Source organism: Rhineura floridana, chromosome 7, assembly GCF_030035675.1.
Source record: "Rhineura floridana isolate rRhiFlo1 chromosome 7, rRhiFlo1.hap2, whole genome shotgun sequence".
In the NCBI taxonomy this organism is placed as follows: Eukaryota; Metazoa; Chordata; class Lepidosauria; order Squamata; family Rhineuridae; genus Rhineura; species Rhineura floridana.
In genome coordinates, this window is record NC_084486.1 from 66,842,747 (window position 1) to 66,865,402 (window position 22,656).

Below are 22,656 nucleotides of genomic sequence, written 5' to 3' on the forward strand. Positions count from 1 at the left end.
ATTTTTCATAATCAATTGTTTATGAACCTTGTCCACTTTGAATCTATTGATTTTTAAACTTATGGGTGTTATTACCATTGTATTACAATTTTATTTCTATGTATAAAAATAACTTATTCTGAAAGCAAATTTTGGCAGGGATCAGTAGCGGCTAGTGGTTCCATGTTAGTGGGGCAGTGGAATCCACTCCCAGTTTTAGTCCAAACTCTCAAGGTGCTGTCCAAAGTGCTTGTTGTTATTATTATTTTATTTGTTATATTTGTTAGATGCTTGACTCACTGAAGTGACTCAAAGTGACTTCACTAAAAAACCAGATAAAACCACACAGTCAATAAAATCTAAAACTCATCAATACATTAAAAGACAAACGAAGACATACATAATAATCAATAAAAACTTACTAAACTTACTGGAAGCCATCAGATACAGAAAGAGCAGCTGGGACACCACACATCAAGAGCCAAAGGCCTGAGTGAAGAAGAAGGTCTTTGTCTGGTCCCTAGAGATGGATATAGATGTTGCAAAGTTTGCCTTCCTGGGGAGAGCATTCCACAGCCAGGAGACCACCACTGAAAAGTACAGTTCTCATGTTGCTACCCTCCAAGCCTCCCATAGAGGGGGCACATGAAGAAGGGCCTCTGATGATGAATGCACGGTCCGGGTCAGTTCTGGGAAGAAGAGCAGGATATAAATTTAATAAATAAAATAAAATAAAAAATAAATACAGGGAGAGGCGCTCTTTGAGGTCCTCAGCCACATACAGCTTTATAGGTCAAAACCAGCACTTTGAATTGAGCCCAGATACTAACTGGTAGCCAGTGCAATCTTGCCAGAATTGGTATTATTTGTGCAGAGCAACATACCCCTGTCAACAATCTGCCTGCTGAATTCTGTACCAGCTGCAGTTTCCAAACCCCATGTTAAACTCATTGTAGTAGTCTAATCTAGAGGCTACCATAATGTAGACAACTGAAGTTAGGCTATCCCTGTCCAGATAGAGGTACAGGAGGGCCATCAATCAATTACTTTGCGTGCTTAATAATAATATTAATATAATAATGATGATCAGTGTTGACATGTTTGGCATCTCAGTACTGGCATCTCTGCTGCTTACCTGGACGGGACTGAGGTGAGGCTGTAGGGAGGTTGGGGACAACTCAGTTGCATGGATGGGATGTCCACTGCCACTCTGATTCCTCTGCCAGTACAACTCACTGCTACCCCAGCCCCATCCAAGTAAACAGCAGCAACACCTGTATCAGGAAGGAGGCTCCATATTTGCCCCAAATGATGATGAAGATGATGCCAACTGCTATTTGTACTTTTTTTTGTTCCTTATCACTCTATTAGCCACTGTGGGAGCATAAATTTATCTTGTAGGTGCAGGATATAAACTATGTAATTAAGAAATACAGGCATACCCCGCTTAACGTTGCTTCACTTAACGTTGCCTCGCTATAACGTACATGCTCCATACGTCCCCATACCCCGCTTAACGTTCGCGTGCTTTGCAATAATGTACATTTTATTGGCATGACGCCGCTGCCATCTAGTGGTGATTGCATGCAGTACAAGTGAAGACAGTTGCTTCACTTAAAGTAGATTTTCACTTAAAGTATTCTCTCCGGTCCCATTGTGAATGTTAAAGCGGGGCATGCCTGTATAAATGAGCAAATGACATGTACAAGCAGTTCCTGAATGCATGACTATCCTTCTCATTCCAACAGGCGGGGCTGCAGTGCACACACATGAAGCTCTTTTTGAAAAGTAGAATCCAGAAAAGAATGGGAGACTGAGTTCTTAACTGATTTGTGAATATCGGTCATGATGAGCAACAGTTCTCGGTCAGTGATGTACCCAATATCCAACTTAGGCTGCAATCCAATACCTGTCTATTCAGAAGTAACTTCCATTGGGTTCCATGAGACTTACTCCCAGGTAAGTGTGTATCGGACTGCAGCCTTAGTCATACTCAGAGTAGACCATAAATGGAGTATGACTAAGGCTGTCAGAGTATGCTCATTTAAATCAATTTACTTAAGTCCATTGACTTCAGTTGGTCTGTTCTGAGTATGACTAACATTGGCTGTCACCAAATACATTAGCAATAAGGAGAGTGATTGTTCTCATGGCACTAATATTTTTTTCAGAACTGATTGGCCTCATTAACTTCATGAGTTTAAGCTGAGTGAAAGCCTGGTGTATACTTTAATGCTTTGTGACCTCTTTGGAGGAAAGGTGAATCCCTTTCCCCACTTCTATATGTTTGTAATTGGCTCTTCACAGTATACCTCTTGCCCTGGAGGGACAGAGGAAAAAAATTAATCACTCAGTTTTAAAAGTGCTAATAGTCTACATTTTTATCTTGGAAGGCTGCCTGCATCTGAAGTGGGCTACTTGCGTTCACTTTTCAGCAATGCACTAAAATGGATTCCACATGATTAACTTACTTTGAAGTCATTGTTATTATTATTGTTTTCATCTTGGTAAATTGCCAGGAATAAGAATAGCTTACCGTGCTTTGTATGGTAACAGGACATAGCATTTTCTGTAGAAATCTAAGTGGGGTTCCCCCCCACATTCACTGACAAGAATTACAACATTCCACCCTGGGCTCCTGCTGGGAAGAAGGGCAGGATATAAATCAAATAATAAATAAACAAACATACACATCTGGCACATTCCTCCAGAGATAATCATCACTCATGGTTCCTTGGAGATTCTCATTATGCATTTGAAAAGCTTTGTTGTTATTGTTTTCAAATAAAATATCAGCTTGGATCCTAAGATAACTTAACTTAAGGAAGGGGTCACCAAGCTGATGTCCATAGACTTATGCCTGCAAAAGTCTTCTCTGGTGCCCACCACGTCCTCTCCCCTTACTGAAATTAGACTTGAAATAAGCATTCTATTGTAGCCAAGAGTATATATTGAGGTGTGTGCTTGATTATGAGGTGTGTGGTGCCCACAGCAGTTTCTTTGGTTTGCAAATGGGCCCATGAGCCCCAAAAGTTTGCTGGTTGCTGAGTCAAGAAGTACATGGAAAGAAAGCTTCCTGTCCCTTTATTCCCTATGTTGCTACCTGTGCTCCCTCCCTTTACAGCTCCCTACACTGTTCCAGAGGGTCCCCCAATCCTCTGGAACAGATTTTCCAGGTACAAAGGGCTGCAGGGAAATGAAGAATTGGTGAAAGTCATTTCTGTCACTTCCACCAATGGGAGTCCCATGAATGGAACTCCACTCAAGGGGTGCTCTCTCCAGTGGAAAGGAACTCAAGATCCAAACCTACATGTTTGCTACAGGAAATAGTTGCTACAGAACACCTGTGTACTTATCACAAACACTATTGCATTGTAACGTGTGGGGGTGCCATAAGCTACAGTTCAGACATCCCGCATATGCAGGGCTTTCGAAGAATGACTGGTGATTAGAAAAACATTTTCAACATGTAGCTGTAGCCTGAAGAAAGAGGTATTTTATTCATTTGTTGACTCTCCCTGCACACTGTCCACATGGCTTTGATCCTGAACAGTTAGTTTTCCTTCCTGGGGAGAGCCTGAGGCTTTGTTCTAAGATCAGTGGGACTTACTCCCAGGTTATTGGAGTGCCTAAAAATGTGTCAGAGTCCTATCAGGGAATCTAGATCGAGGAATGGACTGCCTAAATTGTTAATTTTTAAAAGTTAACTTTGTTTTACAAACTTAAACAGAATTCAAGCCTCTTGTGAGTTCAGACAAGTGAAAATTGCTATATTGAGAGAAGGCAGAAGAAGACAGAAACCAGAAACCTAGTAAAGGGAGAGAAGGGGTGCAGGGAGAAGTATTGAGGGCTCACACTGTAATTCTAAAAATGTCTACTCAGAAGTAAGTCCCACTCAGTTCAGTGGGGCTTACTCCCAGGCAAGTGGAGTTAGGATTGCCTAAAAAAAGATAGAGCCCAGTCAGGAAAGCTAGAGCTAGGCATAGACTGTCTAAACTGTAATTTAAAAAAAAGTTTGGTTTACATTAACAGTGCAGTCCTAACATGTCTACTCTGAAGCAAACCCCATTCAGCTCAATGGAACTTACTCTCAGTCCCAGGTAAGAAAGGTTAGGATTCCAGCCCCATAGAAAATACAGTTTGAGGGGGAGGCAGAGAAAAGGAGGGGAGAGAGTTTGTGTGTGTGTTCACTCATAGTATAATCCTCAGTAGTTCTACTGAGAAGTAAATCCCACTGAGCTCAATAGGACTTACTCCCAGGTCAGTGGGTTTAGGGTATGAGTGCAGCATCACTGCACTCATACCCATTTGCTGCCCTGGGCTCCTGCTGGAAGGAAGGGCAGGATATAAATCAATCAATTAAATCACTTTGAGGGGAAGGTAGGAAGAGGTGAAAAGACAGCAGAGAGGTAATGAAGAGAGAAAAATTAGGAGGGGACCCTAAAACTGAAGCAAGTTTGTGTGGCCCTTGTGGGTGTAGGCAAGTGAGAATTGCTGTCTTGAAAGAAGGTGGAAGTAGGCTGGAAATTAGTAACCTAGTAATGGGGAGGGAGACTAGGAATCTAAAGAGACAGCACAATCCTAACCATGTCTACTCAGAAGTAAGTTCCACTGAGTTTAATGGGGCTTACTCTGGAGTAAGTGAGTATAGATTTTTGCAGCCTTTAATGTCTAAATTATTTTTTCCCTTTAAATACTAGGTGATTTATCAATAAATATTATAAGTCAAATGTTCATTGTGTCATCATGAGACTCTGCTGTTGTTTGCTACAGACTATCATAGCTACTCTTCAGGATTGTGCCACAAACAGATTTTTAAAAAGTCTGCTTAAAACTTGCTCCAAATCCCATGACATATAATGAATAATAGTTGCAGCCACAACTGCAATAGTAAAATAACTTAATGTCTAGGTAACACATTACTCAGAAATGATAATTATAAATAAATATTAGAAGCTTTGGGTAATAGTTATTCCTGTGTTTTAAAATAATCCCAAACAGTTTACTCAAAAGTAGATTCCATTATTCAATTGAGCTTACTCTGAAGTAAATGTGCATAGGATTGTAGTCTTATTTACTGTATTATTTCCTTTGTATTATACCTTTCCTGCAAGGAGCTCAAAGTGACATACACCCCAACAGACTCGCCAAGTGCACTTCTCCAATATATCAGCAGAACAACCCTGTGGGGTAGTTTAGGCTGAGAAAAGGTGACTAGCACAAAAGTCACCCAGTGAGCTTAATGGTTTAGTGAAGATTTGAACCCAGGTCTCTCAGGCCTAGCGCAACAGTCATCACTGCACCACGCTGGCTTTGGTATAACCTGCACAGTGCAGTACCTCTACTATCAATCACAATATAATCCCACTATACTTTTCTTCCTTTGTCTTTTAAAATCTGTTGAAATCAATAGTAATATAAATTCTGTTAGTTGTGTGCTTTACATTTCCTCCTAAGTCCAAAAGAGAGAAATACAGACATAGAGCATTCAAAATGGCTCTTACAGGAGAATAATAAACTTACAGGAGAATAATAAACACTTCCATAGGTTATTTTCAGCAGCAGATTTCAAAACACATCACAAACTTTATGTCATTAACACACCCAATACTTTTGCTGTGATATTCCACTCATGTTACTATAAATACAGCTGATATTAAAAAGGTTGAACTTGTTTACATGAATGATAGAGATAATAATGAATTTCCCAAGAGACAACCTATTGTTTTTGTATTATTGTCATGGTGCATAAATAGCAGATCATGATTAAGATTCATGATTACATCTTCAGCAGGGCTGTAAACTTTGTAGTACTGTCAAGAAAATACTGACTTTAAAGCAGGGATCATCAAAATTTGGGCCTGTAGACAGAACCCAAAGCAAAACTGAGGAACAAGAACCTTACCATATATTTATTTAATTAATTAATTTGTATCCTGCCCTTCTTCCCAGAAGGAGCCTGGGATTGTCAAGAATGCCTGGTTTGAAAGTTAAAAACTGACATGGTTCTGAGGCAAGGAATTGTGTGTGAGGGGGGACATCTTACCTGAAATGAGGCCTCTGAGAAGGCCATGAGATTGCAGTTCTCACAGATGAAGCTAGTTAATTAAGCTATAAGCAAGAACACCTGCTTATGAGTTGATACTGGTACTTCAAGGCCAACTAGCCTGGGAAGGTTGGTGAATGCATGACAATTAGGCACGAAAGTTCCAGAAGGTTTCATTATCAGAAAGCCCACTGACTGGCTAATTAATTCTTGTCTGTTGCTGGGCATTTTCCCATAAGAACAGGATTCAGACCTTGTCCCTTGTTCTCCAATGTTGTCTTATGGTTCTGAACCAACACTTTTTTCACCAGGCCACACTGGTTCTCAAATCCAAGTAGAAAAAAATGAACTTCACATATACAGGCACACCAAATATGAAGGGTTGTTCTGCTTCCTTTGAATCTAATCAGAGTCTCTTTTGAAATACTATTTTATAATGACAACATTTTGATATCTGTAATGGCTTATCCACATGGGTGAATAACTTCGTGCTAATGACACTGTTTTTACCTCCTTTTTCTGTTTGCACCATCTACAGTTAGGGATCAATGCCAGTTGCAAACATGGTGTTTTCTAGTCACACTTGAGAGGAAGCATCAATCATGCAGTTTCCTAAAGACCACGCCCTCTAATTTAATATTCCCACTCCCTCTCGTTACCTGGCAACTGAGCATGCTCAGTTTGTTCTACCAGGAAGTTTCATTAAAAAAAAACACAACCTGGAAGTGTAATTATTTGTATTTTCACTGATACAGTACAGATGAAATCTAAATCTTTGAGCAGTGTTACGCTTTTGTGCACAAGTTAGGGGGGGAAGAAAATAAAGGCACCATTTGCAGCAACATAAAAGAAGCTTACAGAATGGGATAAAGAAGCTGAGTTTCTGTTCATCACACAGGAAATGAAATGAATGAAGGGAGGAGGAGGGAGTGGGCATGGAGAGGGGAATGATTGATACACCCACCTAAAAGCATTGGAGCAAAGCTTCTGCAAGCCCTAGAGATATGAAGTGGAGATTTTTTTCCTTTCTTTTTTGGAATTATCAGAGGATTGGTTAGTACAGATTTACAGGGGGGAAACTGTGTGATGGCTTCTGTTTGCCGGTAATGTCATGTGAACCATGCGAATTAAAAGGGGATGCAAGTAGCACCAGACACACAGTAAATCTCCATGTGATAAGTTCACAATTCAACCATGAGTAGTAAAATATCCCTATGAGTATGCTGCCCTGCACCTCTTCTGGGAGGCTATATAAATTTAAATATATAATTTAATTAAATAATAATAATAATAATAATACTCGTTATTATAATGGATGTCTGCTTTGCATAGTCATGCTACAGTAATTAGAATATTCACTAATAGGCAAAAAACCTTGCGGTTTAAGAACATACCTATAGCCCACACCTATTCTATCAAACTTTAAAAAGCAGGGAAATTGGGCAGCTATAGTGAATGCACCAGGGGAGCAGGAGACCTGAACTCCTCTCTGAGATATTGTACTGACCTACAAATTGGTCAAAATGCAAACACCATTTGGGTTGGTCTTTCACAGTCCAATCCACTTCCTGTGTAGCTTGCCTATTAGTGACTGTCCCTTCTTTTTAATCCGGGAGGTAAGAAATGGGATCCTGTGCAAGTTTACTGAGAATGGATGGATCATTTGCATGCTTATTGAGTTCAATGGGATTTACTCCCCTGCAATCATGCTTAGAATAGGTGAAACTGACCACAGAGGAGGAGGAGGGGGAGGAGGAGGGGGAGGAGGAGGGGGAGGGGGAGGAGGAGGGGGAGGAGGAGGGGGAGGGGGAGGAGGAGGGGGAGGAGGAGGGGGAGGGGGAGGAGGAGGGGGAGGGGGAGGGGGAGGAGGAGGGGGAGGGGGAGGGGGAGGGGGAGGAGGAGGAGGAGGGGGAGGGGGAGGGGGAGAGGGAGGAGGAGGGGGAGGAGGAGGGGGAGGAGGAGGGGGAGGAGGAGGGGGAGGAGGAGGGGGAGGGGGAGGAGGAGGAGGAGGGGGAGGGGGAGGGGGAGAGGGAGGAGGAGGGGGAGGAGGAGGGGGAGGGGAGGACTGGAAGGGGAGGAGGCAGGATGGAGAGGGGAGGAGAAGGACAGGTTTGATCATTTGCATGTTTATTAAATTCAGTGCGATTTACTCCCATGCAATCATGCTTAACATAGATAAAACTGACCGAGGGGGGAGGGGAGGGGAGGGGGGAGGGAGAGGAGAGGAGAGGGGAAAAGCAGGTCTGATAATTTGCATGATTATTTGAACGCCTCTCCCGATATGAACCTGCCCGGACACTGCGCTCTGCATCGAAGGCCCTCCTCCGAGTCCCGACTCATAGAGAGGCTCAGAGGGTGGTGACGAGAACTAGGGCCTTCTCAGTGGTGGCCCCCGAACTCTGGAATAGTCTCCCCGTTGAGGTGCGTACAGCGCCGACGCTGCTGTCTTTTCGGTGCCAGCTTAAGACCTGCCTCTTTCCTATGGCGTTTTAATTTCAATTTTAAAATATTATGTAATCTGATTTTTTGCACTTTATACATTTTTGTAATATTTATTATGCACTTTTTATGAGATGTATTTTGTATTTTCTGTTGTACACCGCCCAGAGAGCTATTGCTAGTCGGTCGGTATAAAAATTTAATAAATAAATAAATAAAATTTGCACTGGGATTTACTCCTATGCAATCTTGGTTACGATAGGAAATACTGACCATGGGGGAGGAGGAGGGGGAGTGGGAAGGAGAGTATTGGAGGGGGGCAAAGGAAGGTGGAGGGGAGAGCAGGTTTGATCATTTGCATGCTTATAGAGTTCAATGGTATTTACTTCCGTGCAATCATGTTTAAGATAGGTAAAACTGACCATGGGGAGGAGGAAGGGGAGGAGGGGGAAGGGGAAGCAGAAAGGGAAAGAGGGGATTGGAAGGGGATGGGGAGTGAGGGGCAAAGGAAGGGGGAGGGAAGGGGCAAGAGGAGGGGATAGGAGGAAAGAGAAGGGAGGGTGGGTTTGATCATTTGCATATTTTTTTAGTTCAGTGGGATTTATTTCTATGCAATCATATTTGAAAATGAAAATGGACTGCCTTCAAGTCAATCCCCACCTATTGCGACCCTTTGAATAGGGTTTTCATGGTAAATGGTATTCAGAGGTGATTTCATCATTGCCTTCCTCTGAGGCTAAGAGGCAGTGACTGGCCCAAGGTCACCCAGTCAGCTTCATGGCTGTGTGGGGATTCGAACCCTGGTCTCCCAGGTTGTAGTCCAACATTGACCCAGGGAAGGGGCAGGGAGTCAGAGGGGAGGAAATCGGGTGGGTGGACACTGGGCAGAAGGGAAGCCCTTTTCCTTTCCAGAAGGAAAACATTGTAAACAGAATCATTCTTTTTCAGGCTTTCCCCCACCTTTTTATTCTACAGCAGACACATGTAGCCTCCCACCCAAATTTAAACCAAAGCTTTCCCTGGCCACATCCACACCAGGCCTTTATTTCACTTTGGACAGTCATGGCTTCTCTCAAAGAATCCTGGGAAGCGTAGTTAGTGAAGGGTGCTGAGAGTTGCTAGGAGATGCCCTGTTCCCCTCACAGACCTTCAATCGGAGTGGCTGACTGTTAAACCATTCTCTCAGGGGAATAGGAGTCTCTTAGCACCCTTCACAAACTACACTTCCCAGGATTCTTTGAGGGAAGCCATGACTGTCTCACATGAAATCAAAGTCTGGTGTGGGTGTGGCCCTCTGATTAGGCAACCCCAGCAACTGTGAGGCTTTTAGAACTCTGACAGTTGGTTCTTACTGAGCATGCTCCGTGCTATCATTGGGTTCCAGCCAAAATTTATTAAATTAATTAAAAATCAGCCAGGCATTTTTTAAACTTTTAAACTACAGCAGATGAAGGTCAGAGTATGGGGCAATGTCAGTATTAGGATTACAGGTACTCTGTGAACATGGCTGATTTTTAATGAATTTCAACAGATTATGAGAACTCTGAGAGAGAAAAAGTCCAACAGCGCTCTAAGGTTTTTCTCTCTCTTTTTACACTTTGAACTGTCTATTCTCTCTGACTGTTTTGTGTATAGCCATGAAAATTGACAGGGTTATTAAGCATTTCTGAGTTCAGGACTATAAGTTATGTAAGGTTTTGTTTTGAAATGAGCTTATGGGAAGCATCAGAATGGCATGGGGGTATTTTCAATTTAACATTGCAGAATGTGAAAATCCCCACTGGCTATAGTATACAGCCACTCTCGTGGCTGTATAATAACATCTCTGAACACTCATTTTATCCACTCACAGTCAAGGTCAGTTCAAAATTCTTACACCAAGTAGAGGCAAACATTTCAAAACCCACAAGGTTGTTTAAACAGTTTATTTAGTAAATAACATCAAATATCAAAGCAATGCAAAATATGTGCAATCCAATTTAAGAAGAGGATGTGACTGTGCAGATGAGCATTAAAATCTATATAAAATATGCTTTTAAGGGCATTACAGGAAGCCTGGAGACAATTTTAGCAGGTGTCTGGTACCCTGGTGGCTTAAAAGACATAGCCTTCCCAGTGCTTCTTTACACATCTAGCTGAACTTAAGATCCAAGCTACAAACCTATGAAGTTAGAGTCTTTGGATTTTGACAACCTGAGTTCAGTTGAATTCAGTTGATCAAAGCCCAGCTTTCCAATGCAATTTCATTTTTTCTCAGTTTAGCAATCTGTTTGTGGGTTTAAAAAAGTTAAATACCAGGTGCAGGTTGGGGGAACTGAAATCACAATCACACTACATGAGTGGGTAAATTTAAGCCTTCTCTCCCAGCTGCCATTTCCATGAAACCCATCCACTCCTACCGCAGCAATTAGCATTAGGGGGAAAGCTCCCATGGGCATTGATAGGACTGTTTTCCTATTGCTTATTGTCAGTAGTGTAACTAGGGTCATGTGACTGGAGTCCAATGCCCTGTGTTGGATCTTGGCGGTGGAGCAAAATTTACTGCTGCCAATGGAGTGCAGCTTAAAATCATTAGAATAGCATGAATTTCATATATTCAAAGATAATTTTTGTATTTATTTTGCCATCAAAAAATCAAAATTACCCTGTGAGTAATAAAGCCATTATAAGCATTGCATAATTGTTGTATTCATCTCACATAGGTGAGTTTGATTTGAACCCTAGGTTCCTTCTTCTGCAGCCAATGCAAAACAGCCTGTCTAGGGTCTTGCTCAGTCAATGATGGCATGTAATAGAGGATATAAAGATCTGTTTCCACAGATAGTCGGGCCCTGCTTTCCCATTGACCACAACACTTCTACTTATGAGTCTAAGTCAGCACTATGCAGTTGGCAGCAAGTATGCCAGTGATGATCATAGCAGTGTTTCTGTAATTTGGCACCCCTGTAAAGAACTTGACCTTGTCCCTAAAATTCATGGAACACACTCTCTCAACACACTCAATGCCCAATATTTCATCAAGGAAAACAATGAGGCATGGATCAGGAGGAAGGCATCACAGTACCCTGTAGAATTGACCCCCATCACAGGTGTGGGAGGAGGCACAAGGTCTCCTCTCCCAGCCCCTCTCCCTGCTACATGTTTAATTATGGTTTTAAAACTCTAATTAAACAGTAGCCCTGTCCCTAAACTTATTTGGGAGTGAATCCGAGGTGGGGCAGTGTGATGGTCCCGAGGTCAATCCAGGGTGGGTTGGCCTGATGACTCCTGGATTGGAGCAACAGGGCAGATGGGGGGTGCATAACCCTAATGAATGTTTTGATTACCAATGAAAAATGAGACTATCCTGCAAATTATAGTTTTGGTTTGATCGGTTTTTGATTGTGCACAATATATGGTTTCCTTGGACGAAGTTATGGTGTTGCTAACTGCCATGTCAGGGAGGGAAAATTTTATGGAGATTGCAGTTGGGAGAGAGAATACTCCCTGCACACTACAATCATGACAACAATTGCACCCTTGCCTGGTATTTAATTTTTAAAACACACAAAGTGATTCCCACTCATGTTGTTAAGCACTCAGAATAAGGGGCCCGAGGAATTTCCTAGACCATTTTGGGGGGAGGAGTTGTTAGGGTTGTCCATAATGTTATCATTGTAAGACATTGCGACTTACAATTATTAACAAATCACTTAGGTTGCCACATCCTCTAATTTAAATGGCAATGAGGACAAATTAAAGCAGGGACAGTGAGGAACAGTTAGGGCAAAGAAGGAGTAGAGAATTGCACTGGGAAGCTACTACAGGAATATGTCTTCAGTGCATGTGGAAAAAATAGCTAAAAATGGAGGCACTAATTTTGATGCTCAGAAAAATGAATACGTACAAAACTTGGGGGAAAGTGTCATCCCATTTTACCACATGGATAAATGTGTCATCCAAATTGCTGATGTTTATCACATAAGAAATTGATGGATCCTCTCAGAGTCTAAAACATAACTCCATTCAAGATTCTGACAAATCGAGGAATACATAAGGGTGAGGCGTGGGGATGGACATCCTGGATCTCTCTGAGTTTGCATGCTATAGAAACTGCTCCTTTTCACACACACACACAATCCCTTCTATTAGCTTCTATTAGGTGTCTCCTTCAGAGACTCAGAAAAATTTCCAGCTATTTTTCAGCCATTAGTTCCCATTGAAGAAACATTATCCAACCATCCTGGACTCTTAAGAATAGTTCTGTGCCAATTATTTTTTGAACGTTTTTGTCCCTTGTGAAAAAGGCCTCAATTTTTCTGTTTGTTTCTTTTTAGGGTACTTGCATTTTCCTCCCCTAGGAAGGAGAAGAACCTCAAGAGATGTTACTGTGGAAGTTACATGTGCCGCCACACAACAGCAGCACACCAAATTGGACCACACACTTTCCAAATGCAGGGACTTCAGAAAGCTCTAATAACAATAGACAGGACATTCTTCATGCTTTCAGGTCTTGTTAAGAACGCGGTTTGGCAGAAACATTAGACACAATCAATCTGCATAGCTGTCTCTCTGCCAACTGGAACCTTACATCTGGAAACAATTTAAGAAAAGAAAAAGGACCCATTTATCTTGGGGCTTGGGATTATTCTGCTATAAGAAAAACAAGAAAGATAATCAGTTCTCACTAGGAAAACATGTCTGCTTGGAATGGATAAAGTGATGCTTGTAATTCAATGAAAAGATTTGAGAGAAAGGGCACCAACATTTTTTTTAAAAGAGCTACTTGAGGCATTTCCAAGTGCTTGAGCATGTATTTCAAACACACAGCCAGTGCAGAACAGAGGTAGTCAGCTCCTGATAATAAGGGAGCTCCCCACCTGTGGCTAAAACTGAAGCAACATGAAAAGTTTGATCCATGAAATGAAGTAATTAACAAATTAGAAACATTTTATCACCTGTCCATCCAGAAAAAGATCACTTTGCAGAAATTTCTCTGAAGATTGTCCACTTGTGTGTGTGTGTGATAGTCACCATGCCCCCTCCCCCATAATAAACCATAGTAATGCTATATCTGAGAAATTGTGGAGGATACAAAATGGTGACTGGGCCAAAAACAAAAAATCTGAGGGAGAAAAAAGAAAGTTGTGGTACTGCAGTTGCTAATGATAGGATTGGATTCATCTCCAAGAAACTGTCAGAGAATTTCTTCTCCCTTGCAAGAAGAGAATATTGATGGGAGTCCCTCAAATGTAACAGTTTTAACAGTGAATCAGATTCAATTAGGCTCTTTCTGGGAGTGAAATGAAACCAGAATATGAGTTTTACATTTTGGGTTGTATTCATCGAAGTCCTACTCACAGTAAACTCAATGAAATTAATTATCCTGAATTAGTCATTCTATTAACTTCAATTTGTCTGAACAGGACCAGCACCTTTTATTTAGATCATAACCTTGCATGGTAGACTTGGTAGACTTAGGGGCTAAGAAGCCAGGAAAAGTCAATCATTTTCCCCAACAGTACTCTCTTGATCTGTCCAACAGCCCATTTTTTGCAGACTACTCAGTCAATATTATTCCTGCTCAGTCAATACTGTTCCACTCATGAGGAATGGAAGTGTGGGCCGGTCAGCATATATTCAATTATCCTATAGGTCTAGATAGCGCTGAATTAAAAAAAGTACCCCTGATTCCTGAATTAGGGGTATCTATGCCTGCTGTTTCTCTGCTTCAAGTCCTGCACATGAAGGCTGCAACCACGGCTTTCCTGTTCTTAAGTAAGGATATGTTGCATTTGTAGTTCATGCTGTCTCTGCTGACCTAGTTGCACATATAGCTTTATGAATAGGAACACTTCTCTTTTGCTGCATATGGACAGGGTTATGGTCTGCAAGAAGTTACTCTGAGAATGAGTTTGGCTGATCGGGGCAAAGAAAGTCACACAGTTAATAGTGCTTTTGTAATACTGTTGTATTCTTGCTGTTAATATTATCTCCTTCAATTGAACCAGGTTGTGCTTTTTTGTTCATTTGCTCATTATTTGTTTTGTATTACATGTCCAAAGCACAATAAGCATTTTTATTTTGGAGCAACAATGAAACTTTCCTGCAAAATAGAAAAAAAAACACAGTATCCCTGTTTATCAGCTATATGGCCCTTTCACTGTTCTGTCTCGCTGCGAGATGGGGGGAGCAGATGTGCCCTGTGTGAAGGATATTGAGTGGGTCTGACTGTTTCCAATTCACTCAGAGGCATACTGGGATAACTAGTTCTGGTAGGTTTGTTGGTAGGCTCTTCTTGTGTCCATATCAGATGTTTAGGAGGAGTCTTAGTAAGGAGGGACATGGATGATACCACCCCAATTGCAGTGATCATGGGTGGCAGGAGGTATAGCCATGGGGAGGCAATGAGCTACCATGGAAGATGCGGGCAAGGCTATTCTTGCTCCCACTCCTCCCATGGATGGGTTCCTGGTTGATCATCTGCTGTGCCCACTGGCCTGTGTGTGCTGTTGTTTAACACCATAAGACCACACTCAACCATGATTTGATCATGGATGAGGGCATCAATTTGATGAGTGGGTGGGTGAGCTGGGAGGAGTTGATCTGACTCAGCTTTGCCCACCTGGATACTCAGTGCAACACCAGCACAGGCTGCAGGGATGGGGGAGAGGGGTTGCTGTGGTTTACAGAACTTTCATCTCTGTCACCAGGAAACCACTCTGTCTTGGAGCTGGCTGTGAGAGCCTACACCTGGTGTCAAGCCAAGGAGACAGTAAACTAAGGCTGCTGCCAGTGTACTGTCCACCATGCTGCCCAGCAGCTTCTGTGATTGAGCCGATGGAGGCAGTCTCAGCTGTGGTATTGGAGGAGCCCAGAATGATAGTCCTGGGTGATTTAAATGTCCTGAAGCTGCCTCTAGTTCCAGTTCGGGACTTCATAGCCTCCATGATGACCATGGGGGCTGCCTCAAGTACTCACTGGCCTGACACGTTGCACAGGGCACATCTTGACTTAGTTTTTGCTCTAGATGAAGGAAGGAGTGGTCTGGATATGGGGGACTGGATGTCACCCCATTGTCATAGTCAGACCACTTCCTGGTGAAGGTTAGATTTATGGCTCCAATCCTCCCCTGCAGGGGTGGTGGACAGATTAAGAAGGTCCGTCCTCAGACACTAATGGAATCCATAGGATTCCTGAATGCCTGGGGAGTTCCCACTAGATAGAGCAGGTGTCCCTGTCAAAGTCCTTGTCATACTGTGGAACAAAAAGACGCATTAGGTACTTAACATGATTGCCCCTGAGCGCCCTCTGTCCAGCATTGTGCAGCCCAGTTTGCATCTTGGTACACCAGTGAACTAAGTGCAATGAAACAGACGGGACGACGAATAGAGCACAAGTGGCAAAAGACATGCAGTGAGGCTGATCAGGCACAAGTAAAACTTTATAACTGCCTACTGTGTGGTGGTGAGGATGGCGAAGAAGGCCCACTTCTCTGCCACCATCACATCCTCAAGTAGCTGTCCAGTAGAGGTTTTCCGTATTGTCAGGGGTCTGCTGATATCAACTCCAGGAAACTGAGTTTTAGACCCCTTGGAGGCCCACTATGAACTGTTTGCAAGGCATTTTGAAGGTAAAGTTGCTTGTGATGTTCCTATATTAATGTATATATGGTAAGTGTTGGTTGTTTAGAAGATACATGGTAAGTGGAGTGAAAGAGGAGGGGGAGTGAATGGGCAGTAGAATGCTAGATGATTGGCTGAGTGTTTAAAATGGCTGAATGTATAAAAGGAAGAGTGAGAGTGGAATCTAGGGGGAGAAGAGAAAGAGTGGGTTGCTTGGTGGGGTTTGAGAGAGTGGTTTGCCAGGAGAGAGTGAAGAAGGAGGGGGGTGGAGTTCGGATTAGTATTGAGTAAAACCATATGCTTATGTGCCTTAAGAAGAAATCTTGTTAGCTTTGTTATCTGTAATAAATACTTAATTTGGTTACCAAAGGCCTGATCCTTGGCTGGGGTTTCACAGACCAGAAGGGAGGGTAAGGTAATGACCAAGGCTGAAGGGGAACTGTAACAAATGGTGGCAGCGGTGAAGAGAATAACAATACCAGTATTCAGAGTCTCTGGGAATACTAGTATTGGGACGTTACTGGTGGTTGCCTAGCAGGGGGATCTGTTGAGATCTGTGCTAGAGCGGGGAGAGAAACCATAAGAGAGAACGGTCCGGACTGGTGGAGTCCCTGGTGGTGCGTAGTGACAGGCAGTAGCCACGCGCAGGTAGGAACCTGACAGGGAGAGCCAGGGAAGGACGCATCACATTGCTCACCTCCACAGCAATCCTGATGCCCATCCACATCTTCTGTAGTCCCCAGTGAGGTGACCAGTGCAATGTCTACTGCAACTTCTTGGGATCAGTTTCAGTTAATGCAGCCTAATGATGGGGACAAGGTGCTTGTGATGATGTGGCCAGCAACATGTCCTCTTGACCTTTGCCCTTCTTGGTTTATTAAAGCTTGCCGAAGAGGTATGATCAAGTGGATCCATGGTATGGTCAATGAGTTGTAGTGAGACCACTCCTGAAGAAACCTTCCCTGGATCCAGATAATTTGAACAACTATAGACCGGTAGCAAATGTTCCATTCCTGGGCAAGGTCTTAGAACGTGTGGTGGCCAGCCAGCTCCAGGTGCTCTTGGATGAAACCGATTATCTAGATCTGTTTCAATCCGGTTTTAGGCCCAGTTTTGGCACCGAAACAGCCTTGGTCACCCTGTATGATGACCTATGTCGGGAGAGGGACAGGGGGAGTGTAACTCTGTTGATTCTCCTTGATCTCTCAGCTGCTTTTGATACCATCGACCATGGTATCCTTCTGGGGAGACTCACGGAGTTGGGAGTTGGAGGTACTGCTTGGCAGTGGCTCCGCTCCTACTTGGTGGACTGCCTCCAGAAGGTAGGGCTTGGGGAGCATTGTTCGATACCCTGGACTCTCCATTGTGGAGTCCCGCAGGGATTGGTTCTGTCCCCTATGCTTTTTAACATCTACATGAAGCCGCTGGGTGTGGTCATCAGGAGTTTTGGAGTGCGTTGTCACCAGTATGCTGATGACACGCAACGCTATTTCTCCTTTTCATCTTCATCAGGTGAGGCTGTTAATGTGCTGAACCGTTGCCTGGCTGCGATAATGGACTGGATGAGAGCTAATAAACTGAGGCTCAATCCTGACAAGACTGAGACGCTGTTGGTGAGTGCCTTCTCCACCCAGATGGTGGATGTTCAACCTGTTCTGGATGGGGTTACACTCCCTCTGAAGGAACAGGTTCGTAGCTTGGGGGTTCTTTTCGATCCATTCCTGTCTCTCGAGGCTCAGGTGGCCTCGGTGGCACGGAATGCGTTCTACCACCTTCGTTTGGTAGCCCAGCTACGCCCCTATCTGGAAAGCGATGACCTCACTTCAGTTGTGCGTGCTCTGGTAACCTCTAGATTGGATTACTGCAATGCGCTCTACGTGGGGCTGCCTTTGAAGACAGTTCGGAAACTACAGCTAGTGCAAAACGCAGCTGCTAAACTGTTGACGAGGACCAGGTGGTCCGCACATATAACACCTGTCCTGGCTCGTTTGCACTGGCTACCTATTTGTTTCCGTGCTAAATTCAAAGTGCTAGTTTTGACTTATAAAGCCTAACACGGCCCGGGACCACAATACCTAGCGGAACGTCTCTCCCGATATGAACCTACCCGCTCACTACGTTCAACATCAAAGGCCCTCCTCCGAGTCCTGACCCACAGAGAGGCTCGGAGGGCTGTAACAAGATCCAGGGCCTTTTCAGTAGTGGCCCCCGAATTATGGAACAGTCTCCCCGATGAGGTACGCCTGGCGCCTACACTTTTATCTTTTCGGCTCCAGGTTAAAACCTTTTTATTCTCCCAGGCATTTTAACTTAATTTATTTTTTAGCTTTCAATTTATCAGGCTGTTTTACTGTTTAATATGTATGCTTTTTACTGACCTTTGTAATTTTATTGTATTTTACTCTATGTTGTGCACCGCCCTGAGAGCCTTTTGGCTGTGGGCGGTATAGAAATCGAAATAAATAAAAAATAAATAAAAATAAATAGCTGTCCAGTAGAGGTTTTCCGTATTGTCAGGGGTCTGCTGATATCAACTCCAGGAAACTGAGTTTTAGACCCTTTGGAGGCCCACTGTGAACTGTTTGCAAGGCATTTTGAAGGTAAAGTTGCTCACCTCCACAGCAATCCTGATGCCCATCCACACCTTCTGTAGTCCCCAGTGAGGTGACCAGTGCAATGTCTACTGCAACTTCTTGGGATCAGTTTCAGTTAATGCAGCCTAATGATGGGGACAAGGTGCTTGTGATGATGTGGCCAGCAACATGTCCTCTTGACCTTTGCCCTTCTTGGTTTATTAAAGCTTGCCGAAGAGGTATGATCAAGTGGATCCATGGTATGGTCAATGAGTTGTTGTGGGAGGGACTGGTCCCAGCCATCCTGGAAGAGGCAGTGATCTGACCGCTCCTAAAAAAGCCCACCTTGGACCCATTGGTTTGTGACAACTACCGTCCAGTCACAAACACTGCCTTTTTAGGGAAAGTGACTAAGAGAGTTGTGGCCCAGCAATTGCAACTACTCTTCAATGAAACAGATTATCTTGACCCATTCCAGTCTGGGTTTAGGCCTGGTTATGGGACTGAATTGGCCTTGGTCACCTTGATGGATGACCTTTATTGGGACAAGGACAGGGACAGTGTCCCTGTTATTCTTACTTGATCTCTTGGTGGCGGCTTTTGATATCATTGACCATGGTATCCTTCTGGGCCAACTTGGTGAGAGGGGTATTGGAGGCAGCATATTACAGTGGTTCCAATCCTATCTTCAGGGTTGGTTTCAAGGAATAGCATTGTGCCCCCTGGCAGTTGTGCTGTGGGGTGCCACAGGGAACCATCTTGTCCCCCATGCTGTTTAACATCTATATGAAGCCCTTGGGAGCCGTCATCAGGAGATTTGGGGTGAGGTGTCAGCCATATGCTGATGATACCCAGCTCTATTTCTCTGTAACATCTGAATCATGAGAGGCTGTGCGAGCCCTGGACGGCTGCCTAGACTTGGTGGTGGGCTGGATGAGGGCCAATAAACTAAGTCTGAATCCTAGCAAGACGGAGGCGCTGTGTGTTGGTGGTTCTGGAGTTCAGATAATTGGTCAGTTGCCTGCTTTGGATGGGGTCATATTGCCTCTGAAAGAGCATGTCCGTAGTTTGAGGGTGCTCTTGGATTCATCTTTGTCATTAGAGGCCCAGGTGACCTCAGTAACTAGGAATGCCTTTTACCATCTTTGGCTGGTAAGACAGCTGTGGCTGTTTCTGGAGTAGGATAGTCTGACCACTGTTGTCCATGCACTGGTACTGGCTGGATTACTGTAATGAGCTTATGTGAGGCTGCCCTTGAGGCTGGTCCAGAAGCTGCAGCTGATGCACTATGCGGCAGAACAACTTCTCATAGGGGCAGAGCATCACCAACATGTCACCCTGCTGCTGAAAGAATTGCACTGGCTGCCCATTTGCTACCGGGCCAAATTCAAAGTTCTGGTTTTGGTGTACAAAGCACTATACAGCTTAGGACCAGGATACCTGAAAGATCGTCTTACCCTTTACATATCCAGTCAATCACTATGCTCTGCAGGTGATGGCCTCCTGCAGATAACATCTTATCAGAATGTCCATTTCGCACAACATAGGAAGCAGACCTTTAGTGTTGTGGCATCCACCCTTTGGAATCCCCTCCCCTTAAATATTAGACAGGCTGCATCTCTGTTATCTTTTCAGCGCATACTGAAGAGCTTCCTCTTTCAACAAGCCTTTTAAGCAGAGACCTTATACCAGTCTGTGTTTTTGTTGGAACTGCTTTTTAAGTCTTTTTAAAGCTTTTCTAAAAAGATGTTTTGTTTTCATATGTTTTTAAGGATGTTTTGTTTTAATATATTTTAAAGCCTGTTTCTAAGATGTTTTAGAGAGTGTCTTTAGTGTTTTTGTTTGCTTCCTTGAGCTCCTACCTGGAGGAAAGGTAGAGTATACATTTAATAAATTAATAAATAATAAAAATTGGACTCACAGCAGCTCATTACACGGTTTTCCAGGGCACATTTTGTCATAGACAGTAGCCTTAAATAGAAGGCAAGTCACTAACTGAGGAAATAATCAGTCTAGGAGACATCAAAATGCAAGATTCTTTTGGGATCAAATTGAGTAAACCAAGATGTCTTTGAAAAAGACTTTTAACCCTTCATGCTTGCTAGGCAACAGATTCCCCATCCCCAGCACTAAACTGCTTTGTAGCATGTTACTGCAACAGGAGATAAAAAAAGCTTTTATTACGGTCAAAGACCAGCATAAAATACACGAGATCAAAAATTAAAATATTAATACAGGACACGTTTTCCATGACAAAACAGACTCTAAATAGGGACCCAATTCTCAGGTCTTTGTTGGTTGTTGGGTTAACCATGCTCTTCGGTGTGCAATAGCTGCAGCACAGAATCTCGCAACCTTATTTGTGACCTGAGATATTTGGGTCAGATAAAAGATACCTAACATAAAATGCAGCATCCCTGCCCGGAAATTTTTGCATGATCAGGGTAATAAGTGAAAGTCGAAGATCATGGTAGAAAGCACAGTCCAATAAAACATGGCCCACGGATTCTACTACACCCGCATCACAGGGGCATAGGCGCTGAGCATAGGGAATTTTTTGATATCTACTAGCTAGAAGAGCTGATGGTAATACATTGAACTTGGCCAGTGTGAAAGCTCTTCTAAGCCTAGGAATAGGGAGGGAAGTCAGATAATATGCGGGAACAAAGGGCCCAGTGCTAGGTATGAGGCCAGAGTTGGACACTAATTGAGAAAGATGGTTTTGAAGTTCTACGTCTAAAATTCGTTGGAGGATTACCAACTTCACTTTGGGGAGGCCTAGCAAGAGAATAGCAGTGGGAGAAAATCCTAAACTCAAAACGTTCGTAATTAGGGTTTTCTTCCACCTTGACTGAAATACATCTGATAATACAAGAGGAGCCAATCCCACAGGTAAAAACAGAAGTTTTAGCCAGTACTTAATCTTGAGCATCCATATACGGGCCTCTATCAAGGGGAGCCCTGTTTCAAGACAAAGGGTGGCATGTAGCATCTTACTGAAATCCTCTTCTCTCATTTTTTCTAGTCGCTGGTAACACCTTCATTGTTTTCCTCTTCTCACTTAGGGGGAAAAGGGAAGTAGTTAAGGTGATTATGGGAAAAATCCAAGACAACATTTAGATTTGGCAAATGCTCCCTTTTTTCATTAACTCAGAAGTGAAACTGGGCCCACCGGCAACTAGCAGATCATCTCCAGGCAGAACCCACATAAAAAGGCCTGGTGTGCATCTTGTCTTCTTCTGTCAGTGCTGTAATGCATTCTACCTTTAAATTAAAATTCTCTACCCTTATTTTCCACATCATCTACTACTCTGTTCATCACCTTTCCAGCCCAGGCTTTGCATTTGAGGTTTTCTTCTTTCTCTGCAGGGCAGGCCTGTGAAACAGAAGTGTGATATGGAATGTCTTACTGAGGACTGGAGGCTGGGGCAAACTCTCTCACTTGTGGATGATATGATGGGCTCTGCACTTGTATGATATGTACAGCCCTATATCTGGGAAGAGAAGACAAAGCTGAACTGACACTGCTGCTCCTTACCAGTTCAAGTTGGCCTGGGACCCTGGCCAATGGAGGCCCACAGTGCCCATTGGGACTGGTAAGGCAGAAAACAGGGAGGCCAGCAGCAGCTGGAGTCACAGAACAGCCAACTAATTCTGGTTTTGTCCATGTCCCCCTCCTGGCTGAGTTCCACAAGGGCACCACTGAGAATAAGGAGAAGGAGGCTGACAACCAGTGCCATCCCCTGGACTGCTTGCAAGTTAGGAGGCAGATAGGTTTGGGATGGGTGAGGACAGACTGAGCTTGGCAGAGCAGTGCCATGTTTGTCCCAGACAGTGGATCAGCCTCCACTGCCCCTGCATAATTATACATGTTGCTAAAAACAGCTGTGGCATCCTTCTGAAGATCTTTGGGGACCTAAATCAACCAGGCAAGCCTGGGGGTGGACTGAGGCCTTGTGTGTCTCTCCATCCAGTCAACCTGAGCTCCTTTTGGAAGAAGGGTAATTAGTAAATA

General features: G+C 43.5%; 1 long non-coding RNA gene across 2 annotated transcripts; it reads right to left on the reverse strand.

Annotated features, from left to right (window-relative positions):
• Nucleotides 1–324: 324 nt before the first annotated feature.
• LOC133388411 (uncharacterized) lies at nt 325–6,189 on the reverse strand. 2 transcript variants are annotated; one of them, XR_009763793.1, is made up of 3 exons: nt 6,026–6,189; nt 2,516–2,617; nt 325–668 (listed from the first exon to the last, which is right to left on the reverse strand). It is a non-coding gene; the product is annotated as an uncharacterized LOC133388411 (long non-coding RNA). The 2 variants fall into 2 exon arrangements; XR_009763794.1 differs by lacking the exon at nt 6,026–6,189 and adding an exon at nt 5,885–5,980.
• Between the last annotated feature and the right edge of the window lie 16,467 nt (nt 6,190–22,656).